Source organism: Canis lupus, chromosome 12, assembly GCF_003254725.2.
Source record: "Canis lupus dingo isolate Sandy chromosome 12, ASM325472v2, whole genome shotgun sequence".
NCBI classification, from domain to species: Eukaryota; Metazoa; Chordata; class Mammalia; order Carnivora; family Canidae; genus Canis; species Canis lupus.
Window position 1 is genome coordinate 33,137,670 of NC_064254.1, and position 14,493 is coordinate 33,152,162.

The following is a 14,493-nucleotide window of genomic DNA, read 5'->3' on the forward strand; positions in this document are numbered from 1 at the left end:
CTTAGAACTCCCTTTTACTCTCCTCCAGTACCCTCCTCTTCGTAAAACACAGCCAGCCCAGCCCCTTCGCTTGTTTCTTTAAACTCCTAGCGCGACCCTTCCAGCGAGACCAGCGCACTTTATTGACGCAAAGCTCCCGTTCTCGCGAGGATTTGGGAGCGAGGGGCGAAGAGAGCGGACAAATCTCTCGAAATCTCAGTAGGCGCTGGAGCCCGAGCGGCGGTTGAGAGGCTTGGAACGAGGGGGAGGGGTGGGGCGCGGTGCTTGGAGGGGGCGGGGCTTAGCCTTGGAGAGGGGCGGGGCCGGGGAGGAGTGGGGAGGCGAGAGAAGGCCGGGGGCGGGGCCGCGGGTCCGGAGACCTGTTGATCGCAGGTAGCGCCGGCCGGCCGGGGTTCCCTTGGGACTGGGGCGACTGCGCATGCTCGCTGGCCGTTTCGGGCCAGTAGCCGAGCCGCGGTGACGAACCGGCTCCTCCGCTGCGGTGGTTGCGGTTGCGGCGATGGCGATGTGAGGGGGCCCGGGGCGGGATGGTGCTGACCCGGGTAGGGCCGTCTTATTCCAGCAGGACAGCGAGCTCCTCGGCCCGACAGGCGGTGGAGGAGGCCGAGCCGGGCGAAAGGTAAGCCGCTCGGGGTCTTCTCCGTCTCCCTGGGCTCCCGACACCCGAGACCCCTCCCTCTTTCCCACGGGCCCGGCAGGAAGCGGCCTCCTTCTCCTGCCCCCGCTCGCCCGCTCTCGGCCGGAGCCCGGCCCCGGCCCCGGGCCCGCTGAAGGTCGGTGGGGACGGCCGTGCAGAGCGCCCTCCGGGTGGCGACGAGCCTCGGCGCCCCGCTCGCCGGGTGCTGCCCGCTGCTCTGTCCCCTGCGGCGCGTCCCCCGGCCGGTGCCCCCGGACCTCGGTGCTGCTGTACCGGCCGTCGCCTGCCCTTCGCGGTGCGCTGCCGCCTCGCCGCTCCGTCCTGCCCTCACCCCCTCCTCCCACGTGCCCTTTCGCTCCGCTCGTGTCCCGGTCGAGGCGGCGTATCCTCTGGCTCCCCGTAATTTCTTCCAGCTCCGTGCATCCCTGGTTTGGCTCTTCTTCCCGACGCTCCTTACCCGCACGGACCAAGTTTGCCTCTACAATTTCTAACTTGGCTGCCTTCTTTCCCCCTTTCAGCACTTCGTTCTCCTTTGTGAGTTTCTGAGGCGGTGTTTGCTTTAACCTGGTTGTCCGCTGGAGTTCATCCTGTGCCCCCCTTGCCTTCGCAGGCCCTCACTCCCTAACTCTTTGACTGTCTTTTGGTACCGTTTCATCGTTTTCCGTCTGATGGCTCCCGGCCTCCCGTCCTTTTCCATTGTGACCCTATTTCCCGTATGTCATCTTGGGCTCTCTTTCTCCTCTCCGTCTCTAAAACTGTTTTTTGGGGGGTTTTGAAGATTTGTGTGTGTGTGTGTGTGTGTGTGTGTGTGTAGATCCAGCGTCTTTAAGCCGCTTAACTTTTTATTAAATCTCTGAGTTCAGTCTCATCTGCTTTCTGCTACCTAAGCTAGGTATCCATACTCAGTCTTCTTAGTGCATCATGCAGTTTAATAAAATCTCTTCATCTTTTTTATTCCCTGACGGGGAAATGTTGTCAAAAGAATGACAGTAGCAATAAACCTCTTACATTTATTTACTTGATTGAACCTTTAATTTTTAGGGATTCTATTTACCTTACACATCAGAATAAGCAAGTCGAGTATAGACTTGATGAAAGTATAAAGGGTTAAGACTTGTTAACATAAGGTTAAAATTTGGAATTTTTTTTGCCCTTCAGCAAATACAGTTGTCCAAGAGCTAACCTTAAATGAAATTTAATAAATTCTATTTTATGAAATTCGTTATTAACTTGATGTTTTACATAATTACAATTGCAAATGATTGCGTCATTTTCTTGAGGGTCTCTGCTCTCTTTAATAAATGCATGTAATTTTTATTTATTTAAGAATAGATTTAGTGTGCCTACTGAATGAAATATATGTGAGAACAGATGTGTTAAATTTTTGAATTGGGCAAAAGAACTTTCTAACTAGTGTTGCCCCCCCCCCATTTCATTTATATAAAACCTCTCTATATGAATAATGGTAAAGTATTTTATTTCGAAGGCGTCTGCTGAAGCAGATACTTTCAGTGAAGTTTGCCTTTATTCTAGGGTTGAAGATCAACTGGATTATGTATTTCATTCTGGAATCTCAAAGCAGTCCACAAACAGTAAATTCTTCCTTACATTGTCTATGTCAGGTAGGAATTAAAATTTTCTGTTTATGTTGTACAGAAGGGAAATACCAAGACAAAAAAGTGTAGTTTCTTATCCAGACTGATATTAGAGATAAAAGTGGAGGGAAATACAGTTTAGTATCCAGTGTCTCAAAGCTATACCTCCTTTGGAAGAACTAGCCAATTACTGTGTGTGGTAAGAAGTGATGAACTCTTCAACTTTTAAGATTTTTTAAAAATGATTTTTCCTATGCAAATACATATAACTGCTGCTTAACAAGGAAGCTTTCCCACCTCTCAAAGGCAAGTCTTTTTATTTTTAGGTAACAATTCATTAAAAAAAGTAAAGGCCTACAAATTCTTGTTAGTATTTTTTTTTTTTACTTTGTTAATTGTGTACTTTAAGAATTAAAATAATAATTTGTGGTAGACAGTAGGCACAGAGCTTGATGTCAGAAGATCTAAACTCTTATGATGACTCATAACGTTAATTTGTAGAAGCCACTTAACCTCTATAGCTAGTTGTCTCTACCTGTAATAAGCGGGTAAAAAAGGTGGCCACTCAGTGATCTTTCAGTAGCAAAGTAAGCCTTATTTAAACATGAGTAGGGCCACCACAGACAAGAATTGTTATATATTTCTATCTCTTTTAGACTGTGTAAAAGTATCATTAGTTAAATCCCAGATCAAACTGGAATTTAGATTTTTTAATTTAATTTTAGACTTCTGTGAAAAATCTAGTAGAATGCTGGTGAACTGTATACTAGCTTATATTAATATTCATACACAGTGAAACAGATGCTGTAGCATTCATTATAAAGAATTAAAATGCCCTTTTTCAGGGTTTGATACTGAAAGGAGATGTTGTAAGAGTTATTCATTTATCTTTGGCTACTGCCATAATTTTCTGTTGTCTTATATTTTTAGCTTTGTTTATTATGGATATAGGCCCTTGACAGTGGGCATTGTTTAGGGATTAGAAAGGGCAAGAATTTCCTTTGCTTTGATTTTATGTATTGAGGAAAAACTGCTTAAAAGTGAGTTTTGTGATATGTATGTGTGTGTTTAAGTGAACGGATGAAGATGGGAGCATATAGATTTCTTTTCCCTGAGTTTGTCAGGAAGAAAGTTTAGAAATGAGTAAGAAGCAGAATCGTGATACCAAAAAGACAAAACAAAACTTAATGAACCCAATGATGTTTTAGAAAAGTTACAAAGCGCAAGTTGTTAGGCAGGTCTAGATTTTTCAGAAGAAATAACGTAAAACAGCTCCACAGTGGGTTTCACCCTTTTAACAAGTACATACTCCGTTATCAATAATGTGCTAAATTTAATAAAAATTTGCCTCTTTTTTCTTGACAGGAATCTAGAGGTATCGGGCATATTATACCAGATTATATCAGATCTCTCCTACTTGAATAACTTCTTATTTTGATGAAACAATCTTTATGAACTCTCAACCAAAACAACATTCTGAGTAAATTATAATATATTCCTTTTATGGAATTAGGTCTCTTTAGACCATCCATAATAAAGCAAGTATTTCTAAATTATATTGTTAATTTAGAAGTCTGTAATTGACAATATTATGGAACATTTCTGTTAAGTTCTATGAAATGTCCTTTTGCTACAGTTCTTAATATAATCAGACGTAGAAGTATTCCTTCATTGAAATCCCCTTGAAGTTGTCTTATAGGATGCAGCTGCTTCATTCATGATTGTTTTTAGATCAGTGATATCTCTGACATCTGCTCTTTGATGTCTCAAGTTGCCAGTAAGTCATGGTCTTCAGTTGGAAATACTGCTAACTGTAAATGTCTAAACAGCAAGATCAGGTCTTATTGACAGTCACTGTTTCAGACATTGGAAGCTTATATTCCCCGTTACCATCACTTTTGCCTTTTGGAATTAAGGACCCCAGTTTTAAAAACCATTCTCATTCTTCCTCAGGCTTACTGAAAATTAGTTCTTTTCCTCAGGTAAGATAAGATTAGAATGTAGGCTGTCACCAGTCTTGTTCTGTAAAATGAATAACTTTTATGTCAGAGTATAATAATTATATAATAAAATGCTTGCCAACGGCCCCATTTTTATAGAAGAATTCTGAAATAGACCTCTAGGCTTGGGGAACCAAAGAAATGTCTCTAAGGAGTGAAATCAATAGAAAATTTTAAATAGAGATTTGAAATATTCACAGTCTCCTTTTTTCCTAGTTTTTCTCAACACCTAAGATCTAAGATGATCTTAATTGGAAGTCAGCTCATTTCCCTTTAAGGTCTGATGTCCTATAAATGACAGTATTTTTAAAACATACAATTGAAACTGATAATAAAAATCTATTTAGTTGAGTTACAGTATTTTGAATAGACATTTCTCTAAATGAAATCATAGTTAAAAAATTGAGATAAAATATTGAGATGTAAGGAATTGTTGAATCTCTGTATTGTGCACCTGAAATTGGTATAATACCTTATGTTAACTATACTATAATTAAAATAAAAACGTCATACATAAAAAAAAGAAAAGAAAAAATTGAGTTAAAATAAAATAATACTATCAGCTATTTATTGAGCACTGTGCACCAAGTCCCATACCTAATGCTCTGTGTATATTTGTATATATTATCTTTATAAGCTTTAACTTTTGATCTAGGAGTTACAAATATTATTTCTATTTGAGAAAAGTAAGATTTCGTGAGTCTGGATTAGAATCCGGATCTCTTTGATGTCAAAGTTACCAGCTGACTGAAGAAAGCAAGAAAGCATAGACGTTTAAGAAAGCATTGTTTGTTTCTTAGAACATTTTCAGAGAGAGTATTGTAATCCTCTTTGTTCTAGTTTTGAGCTTTGTTGAGATAACCAATAATATGAAATAGTTTAGGGGATGCTGGGGACAGATCCCTGAACTAGGTAGTAGATCACTGTGGTTCCTTCTGAATTTCTCTTCCTATTAAGAGAAGTAATTGGGGATCTCTGGGTGGCCCAGCGGTTTAGCGCCTGCCTATGGCCCAGGGCACGATCCTGGAGTCACGGGATCGAGTTCCACGTCGGGCTCCTGGCATGGAGCCTGCTTCTCCCTCCTCCTGTGTCTCTGCCTCTCTCTCTCTCTCTCTCTCTCTCTCTGTGTGTGTGTGTGTGTGTCTATCATAAATAAATAAATAAATCTTAAAAAAATTTTAAAAAGTAACTAAATTTTTGGTCATTTGGGCTCTTATTGTCTTGGGGTTTTATTGTGTTTTTTAAAATGTTTGTTTGTTTGTTTGTTTGTTTGTTTTAGAGGGAGAAAGAGTATGTAGCGGGGAGGAGCACAGGGAAAGAGAATCTTAAGCAGACTCTGTGCTCAGCACAGAGCCTGATGCGGGGCTCAGTCTCACAACCGAGACCATGACCTGAATTGAAACCAAGTGTTGGACATTTAACTGAAACCAAGGGTTGGACACTTAACTGACTGGTTTTTTAAAGTATATAATAACATGATATATTCAGAGGCATTCTGTTTTATGTTACGAGCAGGTTTGTTTTATGGCCTGGATGTGTCCCTGAAAAGTTTATATGAGCTAGTTTTAATAAATTAAATCTTGTTTCCCATTATTGATATGATGTGAGATGTAGCTTTCATTAAGTGTCCCATAATGAGCAATAAAAGTTCTTTCTCTGTCTTTCTACTTTGTTCTCATATAGTAAGTCAACCTTGGGAATACTCTCAGAAGTTACCAACATTCCTTCTATGTTTAAAAAAATATTTTTACTATGGATTTTCTATAATATTAACACAGTTATCCAAAGTGAACAATGTTTTGTTTTGAGAATGCTTAACTTTTTAACCTAAGTGCCAATTCTAAGATAGTATATTTATTAGATAATATATTTATTTTATTAGACAACTGTTGAAAACCAAATTTTGAAGAAATTAGAAGAGAACAATCTTTAAAACTTCAGATTTTGTTTGTGGGTGTGGAATGTGAGAAATTTGAAGATTTCATAATTGGAGAATAATGCTAATTGCATGGAAAGTTAAATGTGGTTCATCTATCAAGGGTAATCTTTTTTTATTAGTGCTGCATTCTGGTTTCAGTTTTTCTTTTAGTGGGGGCTTTTTTTTATCTCATGACTTGATCATTCAATCTATTTCCAATAACAATTCAGGTGTAGACTTTACAATTATGCAAGTTTAAATTTAGGCTGTGTAGTTTGGCACATTTGAGAGTTTTGTCCTTTTTCCATTTTTTCCTAACTGTGGTCTTGGGTAAGTTATGTAAACCTTTTGTTCTTTAGTTTCCTCACATGTAAAATGGAGTAATGATAGCTCTTTCAGATTTTTGTGAGAATCAAATAAAATAACATAGTTAAAACTACTGGTGTAATAGTAGGTACTCCGGAAAATTCTGAATGTTTATATTTGGTTTCAATTTGATATTGCTATTTGATCTATATTTGATATCAATAGAGAAACATACAGTTTTTTAAAATACTGTTTGTCTATCAAGTTGTTCTTATTATCTTCCCTTTTGAAAGTCTCCTCCCCCCTCCCTAAAAGAAGAATTTAGTATTCTATTCTCTTCTTAAATATTTTTATAATTTGGGCAGTATAGTATATGGCAGGCTCTCAGGAATTCATTTTTTTTAATTAATTTATTTATTTATGATAGTCACAGAGAGAGAGAGAGAGGCAGAGACATAGGCAGAGGGAGAAGCAGGCTCCATGCACCGGGAGCCCGATGTGGGATTCGATCCCAGATCTCCAGGATCACGCCCTGGGCCAAAGGCAGGCGCCAAACCGCTGTGCCACCCAGGGATCCCTCAGGAATTCATTTTGATGAATAAGTTGTGGCAGCAAAAGTTTCTAGGCCAGTGTTCTTCCTTAATTTACATGTCCTTTCTACTGTAATTATTCTGATAAGCTCATCTTAACTGTGAATCAGTTTTTAAAATGAGAGATGTCACAGATCAAAGAATTGTGCATGTGAATAACTGTGAAGGCAAAAAGAAAGTTAAAAGCTATCTGAATAGCGTGATCTTCAGAGTTAGGCAAGTAAAAGGTGGCTTGGCCATTTTAGAGCAGGTTATAATACAATGACTTAGCATGTTTGGCCCCTACAAGAAGGAGCTTACAAAGATGGGCAGGGTATGGTGTCAGGGCCTCAGCCAGATAAGAAGGAAAATGAATGTAAATCAAGATATAAAAACATAGCTCAGATATTTATATTGAATCACCCAGTGCAGACTTAAGCAACCTGGATGGCCAGAATTATACCGGATAGCAGGGTTAGAGATATAAAACTAACCCAGATATCACTGGTTGATTGTTCTCAGCTTACTGGTATGGCCTGACTTGGTCAGGATTAGCTCTCAGACTTTAAGGGCCCCATCTGTGTGGATTGGAGTTCAGCTATGCCCTGAGTGAGACTTAGAAAAGGTGGCAGCTGAGCACCCTCCTCCCCCAAGAGACCGATCTTCTACTCTTCTCGGTTTGCTATACAACTTGAGTATTAAGAATATTTTATTCACAAGGTTGTAAGAGCAGCATTTTGAAGCCTTCTCGGGGTGCCCCTATTTTGAGTTTCCTGCTTATTCATTAGAAGGCTCAAGAAAATGGACCCAAAACTGACTAGCTAGTATTGAATGGGTTGAGTTAACCTCCTTCTTTGTTCCCAACATATTCCTATTTAACATACTTGAATTTAACTGTACTTATAAGGCACTCTTCCCTCCATTGATCCTAGATCCCAAATGTCAGTCTCCATCCCCATGTGTCTGCCACAGTGTGAACTCCTTATCTAGTTGGGCTTGAATGTGATGTTCCTTCATTTGGCATCAGTTCCTATATGTCTGCCATAATTTGAGTTTCTCAACATTGAAATATGAACATTTAAAGATGTGTATATTTTTTGTACAATATGGCCCCTAAATGCAAGTTTACTATGTTATTTAGTGCTTAGCTGAAGAAACAGTGAATTTTTTCCTAAAGCTGGAAGACCAAGTGAATGTGTTTTATTTATTGAGAAATGGTATATTGATTGCCACTTTGGAGCCTAAGGGATTTTTAAGGGTAAGTTGGCCCATAGGTGATTTCTGCCTTATGTGGCATCTACAGTATTTTCTGATTAGGCATCATTATTCAGACTGTCAGTATTATAAGCTCTGAACCCATTTGTGTCATGGCTGCTAACTTTGGAATAGAATTTAGAAGCTGGAGCCATTGGCTCCATAATTGGTAGAAGTGATCCCTTTATTTCTTAGGTTGGCAAATGGAGCGTCTTAAAGTTCTTATTCGCTCAACTCCTTTCCTGTCTTCAGGACACATATTTTGAGTCCACCATCTGAGTCAAGGCTGTTAGTTTTTTTATTTCTGTGAGAGGATCTGATCATCTCCTGTGGTCTCCAGCTCATCTTGAGGAACTTCTAAGCTGTGCCTCTTACTTTCAGATGTTTCTACATCCTTTTAGATTTCTGGTAATACTCATGAATTCAGACTGAGTTCAAAAGGGTTAGTGTGGTTAGCTGTTGTTTTAGGATTAGTGTAGATAATGTAGGAGCATCTCCCACATTTTTCCAGATATCCATGCCTAGACTCCTCTTTGTGAATATTGGAGGTCTCTCAACTGATCTTATTGGAGTGAACATCTCTATAGCCTTAAAAACTATGCATAGTTTTTATGCACTTGGTGCTATTTCTGGGATAGTTACTATACATTCCAGCAGTTAAAGAGATGGCTTGGTATTCCTAAACTAACATACATATTCATAGACATATGTATGTGTAATTTAAAACTTTCTAGTTGCTACATTTTACAAAGTAAAAATAAATGGTAAAATTAATTTTTATAATATATTTTATTTAACCCAACATATCTAAAATATTATTTCAAGATGTGATCAGCATAAAAAAACATTTTAATGAGATATTTATGTTCTTGTTCTACACTGTCTTTGAAAGCTAATGTGTGCTTTATGCTTAGAGCATATCTCAACTAGTGCACTACATTTTTAACAGTTAAAGTAAGATATAGCCCTACCAAACAATAGAGTTACATTCAATGAAAAAATATTTTATACTGCGCTAGTGTTTGGATTTAAATTTAAATTACTTTAAATTTAAAAATCAGTTCCTCAGTCACACTATCATATTAATTGTTCAGTAGCCACTGTGTCTATTGGCCACTGTGTTAGAGTCCCTCTAGAGGGCCAAGGACATCTTTCAGAATAATAGATTAACTTTGTTTCTTTGATAATTGTCAGATTGTTCTCCCAGTCAGTGTAAGAGTCTTTCAGTATACATTTTCCATTTAGTATCAGAATCCGTTTCTGTTTGAAGTTCCCCTTTGGCTTCTTTGGATTGGAGTTTGTAGTTTACTCAGCTAAATTCTCTCTTAGAGACTTAGGAAATGGCCCAAGAAGGAACACTACTCAAATTATTTCATTTAGGCTATCTTGTCAGGTCCAGAAAAACAGAAAGAACGATTTAGTTGCAGGTAAGTCAACTCTTTCCCATAGCTTCAAATGCTCAGATTAAAGTGACAGATTCTAAGCCAGGAAGCTGACTGCAGAAGGGCCATGAAACTCATGGCTTATCATGGAGCAGAAAGTTTCCTTGAAGTGGAGTGTTTCCTAGGCGTCCTCTGGGTGAAAGGAAAAAAGCCCTTTCTTTACCTTCTTTCATTCTTAAGAGAGGACAGATAAGGATTTTTCCGTTCCATAAAAGATCCTTTGCCTGAGGATATGAATGGCATAAGCATTTGTGTGAGTGATTACAAACTCTGAATGCATTTACCCTGTAGATGAATTTGATTTGAACTGCACAGGGTTGGTTGGTTGGTTTTGTTTTTGTTTATTTTTGAACTAGTTGGCAACATCTGAGGTTTAGGAGAGTTCACCATTAGAAAAATAAAATGTTCATTTCCTATTGAAAATTTAGAAGCTTTCAACAGTGCTGGATCAGCAAGAATTGGCTGTACCTGTGTGGCAGTTGCTCCCTGTGATGGGAAAAGGGCAGTTTATGAAAAGAGAATCAGACAGATCCCCTTTGACCCTGAGAGTCCTCTGGTTTTTCTTGCCTTTCTCTTTTTGCCTACTCTCCTTTCCTTTGGTCCTTTGAAATTTTTCTACCAGTACATAAACATAAAAATAATTGTTTTCTGTTTTTTGAGGGGGAATGAAAGCCAGGTTTATCAGCATCACACGGTATATATCTGTACATATATGTTTCTACCTAGGGATAATCAGTAAAAAGAGGTGGGTTTGAGGAAAATTAGACAGTAACAATAGAGGACACCAGAATAGGCGAGGAAGAGTGAAGGAAGTTGCTTACAGATCTAGAACATATCCTAGTAAAGGAATTTTATTATAAAAGTTTATTCACGGATATCTCTGTTTTCCATATATCAGTGTAATAAATCCTTTCTTCAAGGTGGTTGGGTTTAAATAGAAAAATAGTCAACAGTTAATATTTAAAGAAGATTTATATTAATTTATTAAATCTTTGTTAAATATTGAGTGCCTACTGTATGTAAGACTGTGGGGATAGAGCTATGAACAGAGTAGTACGAATTTCTGCCTTTATAAAGCTTACATATTAGTGGGGAAACATAATGAAGACTAAAAAATTAAAATCTTTAGTTTGTTAGTTGGAGATAAGTGCTGAGGGAAAAAATAAGGGAGGAAAGAGGGTGTGCCAGGAAAGGAGACTTAACTATTTTATTTTGTTTATTTAATTTTTTTGAGAGTTGCTATTTTAGATAATGTGGCCAGCAAAGGGCTATTTGAGAAGTTAGCATCTGAGTCAAGGCTAGAAGGAGGTGAAAAGTGATTCATTTGGATATTTGGGAGTGAAAAGTGTTCCGGGGAACAAATGAAAGACCCTGGGATAGGAATATATTTGGTATGTTTGAGTAAGGAAACAAGTGGGCAGACTGGTAGGAGATGAGGTCACAGAAATTATGAAAGATCTAGGTGATATAAGGTCATCATATAGGCCATCGTAAGACAATTTTACTAAATATTGTGGGAAGCCACTGAGGGTTTAGAACTGAGAAAAAAATACAATTTGAATTATTTTAAAATAATATTATATAACATATTAAAACATACTATTAAGGACACCTTGATGGCTCAGTGGATGAGCATCTGCCTTTGGCTCAGGGCGTGATCCTAGGTCTGGGGATCAAGTCCCACATCAGGCTCCTTGTGGGGAGCCTGCTCCTTCCTTCCCTGTGTCTCTGCCTCCCTCTCTCTGTGTCTCTCATAAATAAATTAAAAATCTTTAAAAATAATAAAAATTTAAAAAATAGAACATGCTATTAGTACAACTATACAGTAATATTAATTAATGTATATATTGTACAATATAAAGGATCATCTGGCTTCTTTTTTGAAAATAGGCTGCAGCGGGGGATATACTAGAGTATAGGTTAGGTATAGTTGCTGTAACAAAGAGTTATAAGATATAAAAGTCCAAGAAGTCTAGATAGGTAGGACATCTGTGCTCTGTGAAACCATTCAGGAATCCATAATCTTTCCTTTTTATTTTACCATTCTTTGGGGTTTTGTCCTAATTTATGTGGTCAGAACTAGGTCACTATCATGAAGAAATTCCATCTGCGAGAAAGGAAACAGATGGAATCCAAGGTTTAGCTATACTTTGTGCCAGTTGCATTTCCCAGCATATTGTAAGTGTTCAATAAATGTTTGAATGAATACATACCTATTTTATATCTGAGTAAGTTAAGAGATATAGAACTAACCAGACTTGACTAAGAATCTGTACTGGAACATGATCTAAATCCTGAACACTAAGAATATATGTATAGGAGTAACTATCATAAAGTGGTTATATTCATGAAATGAGAATGTCTTAGGTAAAGGTAACATTGTTTTGATCTCCTTAGAAATAGTTACTGTACAGTCTTTAGATGTGATTATTAAGGTTTAAAATAGTTACTAGAAGGAGGATTCAAGATGGTAGCATAAGAAGACTAGATTCCCCTCCTCCCATGGACACCACAAATTTATATCTTTATATGGAATAGTATCCTCTGAAAAGGAACTGAGAACTAGATAGACAGTGTCTCTATAACAAAAGACAAAAGAGACACATGGAAATGGGTATAAGAGGCAAAGGCATAGCCTCACCCTGAATCCCACCCCAGATGCAGTGACTCCACAATTAGGAGGATGCCCAAAATATGGAACACTCTCTCAGCATACTTTTGTGATAAAAACTTCAATAAATTAGGTATAGAAGAAATGTACTTCCACATAATAAAGGCCACATATGACAAACCCACAGCTAACGTCTTACTCAGTGGTGAGAAGCTAAAAGTTTTTCCCCTAAGAGCACCACTTTTATTCAACATAGTCCTGGAATATTAGCCACAGCTATTAGGCAAGAAAAAGAAGTGAAAGACATCCAAATTGGAAAGGAAAACATAAAACTATCACTATTTGCAGATGACATGATACTATATGTGGGAAACTCTATAAGACTCCAGTAAAAAAAAAATAAAAATAAAAATAAAAAATAAAAAAAAAGACTCCAGTAAAAAACTATTAAAACTAATAAATGAATTCTATAAAGTTGCAGGATACAAAATTAATATATAATATTATATATAATATATATAATTAATATATAGAAATCTATTGTGTTTTTATACACTACCAATGAACTATCAGAAAGAGAAGTGAAGAAAACAATCCCATTTATGGTTGCATCAAAAAGAATTAAATACTGGGACACTGGGATGGTGCATGCAGTTAAGCGCCCAGCTCTTGATTTTGGCTCAGGTTGTGATCTCACGGCCATGGGATGGAATTCCAAGTTGGACTCTGTGCTCAGCATGGAGTCTACTTGAGACAATATGTTATTACAATGATCTAATATTGTAATAACTTTATATAGTGACAAACGGTGACCAGAACTATTGAAGTGATCATTTTGTAATGTATAAAAATAGTGAATCACTATGTTGTATACTGAAACTAATATATCAAATGTATATCAGTTAAAAAAAGTGAAATAGCAGTTATTGAAGGTGGTAAAGTCTACATATATATGATGGAGAGAAGAAAAAGAATCCATGAAGAAGAGTGAATATAGTCTTTATTCTAACATTTTTTAGTACCTAAGGTAATTTTACATGGGCAAGAATTTTTTTTTTATTCAGACAATAAATATTTGGGAGAGTGAACAAAACTATCCATAACATATCTAGGCATTCTTTTTTGTCAATATATTTAAAATAGTTTGTGTGTGTATATACATTATGCACATATGCACATTTCATATATTTGTAATTTCAGAAATCATTTACTCTACATAAGGAGTTATTTTAAAATAGTAAGTTTTACATCTTAAAAATTAATAAACAATATTTTGATTATTTGTAAAGATTATTTCTGAGCCACTGAACTAAGAATCTTACTATTGTCCTTTGAAGTATATACTAGGGAGTTCTTAACAAGGGTGTAACAGTGAATATTGTTATCAGTGAAACTGAATGGAAAATCCCTGAAACATTTCTGATAAGCCTTATGCAAGATATAGGTCTTTTAGATAAATTGAGATTGTTGGGTAACTAATGAAGCATAGATTTCCTAAAAATGGACTTTTTATGTCTATTTTGTTTGAAATGTTATTTTTTTCTTTCTCATAGGGGGAACAATATATTTTCAGTAAGAATCAGTAACTGGAAGTACAAGTTTGGTTATTTCATAATGTTAAAATGAAGCTTTAACCAGCAGAGGTAAGAATATGTTTTACCTCTTTTGCATTTAAGTCATGAGATCAAAATATTTGTCGAGTTTCTATGAAGAATTATTTCAAAGGTTGTGAAGGCTCTGAGATTTTATCCCACTTGCAAGCTAACAAGTTAGCCTGCTGCAATGCCATGGATGTGGGCAGAAGACATGAGACTCCTAGATCTAAGAAAAGGATGGTTTGCATGCATAGCAGTAGCAGTAGCTACAGTACCAGGCAACACCTGCATATGAGTAGGTTGTATTATAGGAGAGGAATCCTAAGTTTAGGGGGACCCAGATCTTTTATAATGGAAAATAAGTCTGCCTGACTTATGCCTCAGGAGATTATCTCTGTTAAAGGGAAAATAAACAAATTTGCCCTCTCTTCCAGTATGAGACACTATCTCTGTTTGCTGATCCTACATCCTTGAAAAATAGTCTGGAACAGAGGCAGTCAGTGTCTGCTTGCAAAATATGCAGAAACAGGAGACTCTGGAGGATTGTCTTTCAACACTTTCTACTC

At 37.4% G+C, this 14,493-nt stretch overlaps 1 protein-coding gene across 14 annotated transcripts in view; it reads left to right on the forward strand.

Moving 5' to 3' along the window:
* Positions 1–479: 479 nt before the first annotated feature.
* The window catches only part of FAM135A (family with sequence similarity 135 member A), a 132,602-nt gene continuing 118,588 nt past the window's right edge, over positions 480–14,493 (forward strand). For 11 of the 14 annotated variants that reach the window (XM_025444975.3, XM_025444978.3, XM_035697421.2 and 8 more), the window contains exons 1-3: positions 480–619; positions 2,171–2,259; positions 13,886–13,975. The gene's annotated coding sequence lies outside the window, so the exon portion shown is untranslated. Of the gene's footprint in view, positions 620–2,170; positions 2,260–8,528; positions 8,688–13,885; positions 13,976–14,493 lie in introns of those variants that run through there. The other 3 variants (XM_025444976.3, XM_049092222.1, XM_035697417.2) reach the window with 2 other exon arrangements.